Source organism: Callionymus lyra, chromosome 5, assembly GCF_982586985.1.
Source record: "Callionymus lyra chromosome 5, fCalLyr1.hap1.1, whole genome shotgun sequence".
NCBI classification, from domain to species: Eukaryota; Metazoa; Chordata; class Actinopteri; order Syngnathiformes; family Callionymidae; genus Callionymus; species Callionymus lyra.
In genome coordinates this window covers 12,644,596-12,649,682 of record NC_141822.1, presented here as the reverse complement: position 1 = coordinate 12,649,682, position 5,087 = coordinate 12,644,596, and positions in this window count along the sequence as shown.

Genomic DNA, 5,087 nt, shown 5'->3' with positions numbered 1-5,087 from the left:
CGCATGCGCACAGAGGAGACGCGCCGCGTGCCCCAGGTGCCTCTCTTAGGCCCCGCCCACAACTCAAACTCCTGTCAGTCAGAAAGTGAGACGTCAGTCAGTCGATGAGGATCCGCGGAGCAGCTTCAGGTAGGAAGACTTTGTGTTGGACTTTAGTTTCTTCTCTTATGTCACAACTTAACACAACTTGAGCGACTTTTCTCTGGTGAACAAACAGAAGAAACTTTTCTTTCTTCTGCTTCTTCTTCACAAACAAACTCACTTGTGTTTGTTGTACATTCCGCATGAATACATAAACTAACATGTACCAGACACGTACTTAGAACCAAAAAAAAACTAACATGTACCTGTCCAGGTACTCGATGTACTCTAGGTGTGTTCGGTGTAAATACACAATAAAATAGTTGTAGCAGAAAGTTAGCATTAGCATCAAGAGTTTGACTAGACAAGAAAAAAAAAGGGAAAATACTCACGAATTTTATTTGTTAGTTTTTTGGATTCAGATTAAATATTTACAGACAGATTAACGTTATGTAAACGACTCACAAGTCAAGTATCAACCATATATTCTTCTGTATTTGAAAAACGTCTGAATACTAAACGTTTAAAACGTATTTTATATATACATTCACGTTTGATTTCGTGAAAGATAAACGGGTTAATGTACAGTAAAATGCACAGTAATGTACAGTAAAATGCAAATATTGACAGTGGAAAACCACCTTATGTTGACATTAGTAGCACTTTCTTTCTCTTTATGTTCTTGTTCTTATTTTATTTTGATTTATGTTTTTTTTTTATAAAAAATTGCTGTATGTATTGGCTATTGGAAAAAAAACAATTTGAGGGATCCTCCTGAGGGATCTATAAAGTTTTACCTTACCTTACCTTACCTTACTTTAAGTTGTTTCTATATGCACCAATATGTAACAAGTATAAGTATCACCATGGTTACTGATGCTGCTGTCACTTATTTACCTTACAAGTCTCTTCCATTTTTTTTTTCCTCTCCTTCTATCCCACCTGTCAGGTATTGTTTATGTTCAAAACTGGTTTAAAATACTCTTAAATTGTTGTAATTTAATAAATATAATCCTCCAAAAATGGTTCCCAACACCATTTACTATTTAAATTGAACAAGTGATAGTAATGATAAATTGTGCTGTGAACACCAAACACAGAAAAACCTGCTTTATTCTTAACCGAGTGACTTGAACAGTAAACTTGTTTGTATGGTGAAAGTCAGAGTGGCTCGAATGAATGACGGTTGAGGAGAAAGTGAAACTTTTCTGTCGTCGCTTTGTATCTAACACGATACAAATGGATCTCTTTGATAGATCAGTTCTCACTGCTAGAGCTTCAACAAATCAAGTGTTTTATTTTTTTGCCTTTTCCACAAAAATGATGGATGGTTGTCGGATATTAAACGAGTCTCAAAGTGCAGGAGTGAGTGCACTTTGCTCTGATAAGGAGCTGCAGCGATGATCTTTATCACTGCAGGGTGGAGGCTGGATCTGCCAGTTACAACAGAGTGACAGCTCCAACTGGTCCGGTGAGAAAGAACTCTTGACAGCTTCCACATGGGAATCTGTCAGAAACGGTTTGGGAGGAAGTTCTGCTGGTGATATTTAATGTTGTTTGAATGATCCGACAGGAGTTACTAATGTATCTGCCACTTAGATACCCGACTGTCCTTCATCCTAAAAGGAATAATTCCATATTCTACTTCTCAGTCCAAAACAACACTTCTATCATTCTCTATCTTCTTCGAAATTCTCTTCTCTTACTATTCCATCTTTGGTTCTTCCTTCATCCCTCGACTCCCCACCTTCTACGCTTTCGTCATTCCGCCGGCCTTCACCCTTCTATCCCGCCCCGTCTTCCTCAGCCATCCTTCATTCACTACTTCCACCTTTCCATTCTAATATCATTCCATCTACTTCTTACCATCCTTCCTTACACCTGACAACCTCGCCTCAGTCTACACTTCTTCTACACATCCTCATTCTTCTCCTACTGACATTCTTTTGCTATTCTTTCAAACACAAAACCCACCTTTTGAATTGCAATTGCATTTTTATTTCCATATATAATTCTTTCTTTACATACTTTAGCAAATGATCCTTTGCTTACGTCAACAATATGCTTCCTACAACCTACGTAGAAAATGTGACATTCCTCTACCAGTAGTTCAACCAACCGTTCCTCTCCCATCATCTACTTATTTAAATTATTCTTTCTATAAAACAAATCTTACTTATACATGTCCGTCTTTTTTTGTTAGCATGTGTCCTAATCTTAGCGCTGTGATGCTAGATTGAGGTATGCTAGCATGTGTATGGCTCACATTGTTTAATTCATAGTTGGCAAACCTCAATCCCACAATTTAACATCCCTGTCAGTAAAAGTATTCAAATGGTTTGCAAAAACTTTTCACCGCAGGTAAAGCGGTTGAAAGAGCTAGATTCTGACAGGTTGACTAATACATAAAATTGTCAAGTCAGGGTTTTCCAACAATGTTAAAAATGAAAAGTGTTTATGATATTTTGGGAATTTGCCTTTGCAGATTTATTTGAAGATTTTGAGTTTTCGATAGAATCGGCCGACTTTATTTTTTAACCTATTTTATTCCTTTCCTGGAATGTGACTTCTCAAATACTTGATTGACAGACATACAAATGGGACACATAGTTTAGTTTCTCTGCTATGTTCCGAGTCTTTTATTTAGGGTGTGGTTTGCCTGACAGCTGTTCGAAATGCTTTGTCTGTGTTCGTCTTCACTTTTTTTTGTAAACGACCTGCACTTGTTCCTGGGGAAGTGATTGGACGTGTGCTACGACCACGCTGGAACTATCATCGACACGGTTTATCAAACACATGCTCGTACAGTAGACATCCCTGGACGTCTCAGAGTTATATTTTCTCTCTCATGATCAAATCTCTCGGGAAGAACGTAGGTGAAGAGCATATGTCGACCACACTTACCATCTGGGTTGCATGTTTTGCAAACTATGAACTCTTTGAAGAGGAATATTTATTTCTACGTTAGTTTTAGCGTTTTTATTTGAATTATTTATGTTCAATATTCTTTAATAGAGATTTAAATCATCAAAATTATTCACTTATAACCTTTTAAGTATATCTTTTATTGAGTTTTGTTTTGAAGCGTTTTTTGACCCTGGTCTGGAAATGCTCTCTATAAATGAAATTTACTTACTTACTTATTTTTGTAGGTTTGGCTCTTTACTCTTGAGTTTTTTGCTTGTAACTATCCTACGAATGTAATGATCTTTGTTGAGAAATGCTATACCATATGATCTTATTACAAAACCATAGATTACATCTAGCCACAGAATTTGAGGCAGCTTGACTCGGTCCCTACATAGTCTTCCACCCAGAGTCTGCCGGAACAAGCCCTTTATTGTCTGCTGCACTTGTTTCTATTTTAATTTGAATGTCATTGGGACTGGAATGAGTAACACCCTGAGGTGGCATCCAGTGTCTATCAATCATTAAGACGAAGGAATTCTCATAAAGCCAGTGTTCACATCAGCCACTGGCTGATACTCTCTCAGTGTTGGTTATTGACTGTCTTTCATGTAGATTTACACTGTGAGGGAAGAATCTGATGAAAATGTATCAAAGAATTTTACAAACTGAAGGGATATTAGTGTTAGCTTGATATATTTCAAATGTATTTGGATATGTTTAAGTGTTGGCAGTATCCGTTTGAGCAATTATTTACTGATTTATTTATTTACCATCAGAAGGATTTGTACATGTACATATTGATATTGTATTAATATGTAGGTTAATGTTTGACAGCTTAGTAAGTACAAGAAAAGGTGAACATTCTTAGTGTATGGATTGTTGATAACTGTTGTTTCAGAGCCAAAACAAGTATATACAACATACGTAATCTATGAAATCCAAGTCAACAGATTACAGAAGGATAAATAAATTGTCTTTAATTCCGAGAGAATATATACTTTCTCCTAACACCAGATCATTTGGAACTGAAGAAACTTCTCAAAACATCTTCCTATAACTCGACACAGTTGGAACCACTTGGATAACCATGACCTGGATGATTGAGAATCTTTGACTTTGATTTATTAGCTCGCTATTGTGGTAAAGATCAGGTTAACTATACGTCTGTGACCTGCCATTGTTCACTGAATTAAGACGAGCCTCGACACAAGTTATGAAATAATTTAAAACTCTCGAGTTGTTACAAACACGTTGTGACCTACAGTGAAGATAAATTATATATTTGTTGACCCAAACATTACATTGTAAATGAGCAACTTAATACATTTGCGTCAGGATTGATAAGAAGAATCATGGACATTCCAGAGGGATAATAAAAAAGTGAAGGAATATGCTATTGCTTGGTACAGTGCACTGTAAATGTGGTTAAAAGTTGAACCCTGAGTGTTTAAGGGATTCACTGTAGAAGTTTTTTTGGGAGACGAAAAACTGCATTTTTTAAAGATACCCTTTATCATATTATGTTGCCCTAAAATGTACACTGGAGAACCTGTTTCTTCCTTAATTTGTTCGGTTCTCTTTCTCTTTTTTCTTGTCACGAATGACTGGACTCCTGAACCGAAGGTGGTTATTATTTGTCGATGTGTTCTCGGTGGGAAAGTCGCCCGATGGGTAGAACAGCCTGGTAGTAATGTCAGGAATGAGGGTGTGAACACACGCACTTTGGAATGTTACCTGAGTGTGTCACCATGCAAATAGGAGCCACTTGTTAAACCTTCCAATGTTTCTTGTGTCCATATCAGTTTGTTATGCAATGTGTGGAGTCGTGTGGTGAGGGTGAAGATGGTGTCAGGTGATAGCCTGACCCGCTGGACCAAAACTCACCCTTCTGGTCTCTAATCCTTTTCCTTGGAGTCGCTCCACGGTGATGCAACGTTGCAGATATTTGACAGTCTTTGCAAAAACCTGGATCTGATTTGAGATGCGGTTTCAGCTGAAGCGACTGAAACGCATGCAAGAGATGCACAGAAAGTTTGACGACAGAAAAGGTCTGGACTCTAAATGACCTCCTGCACACCAAAAAACGATTCAAATTG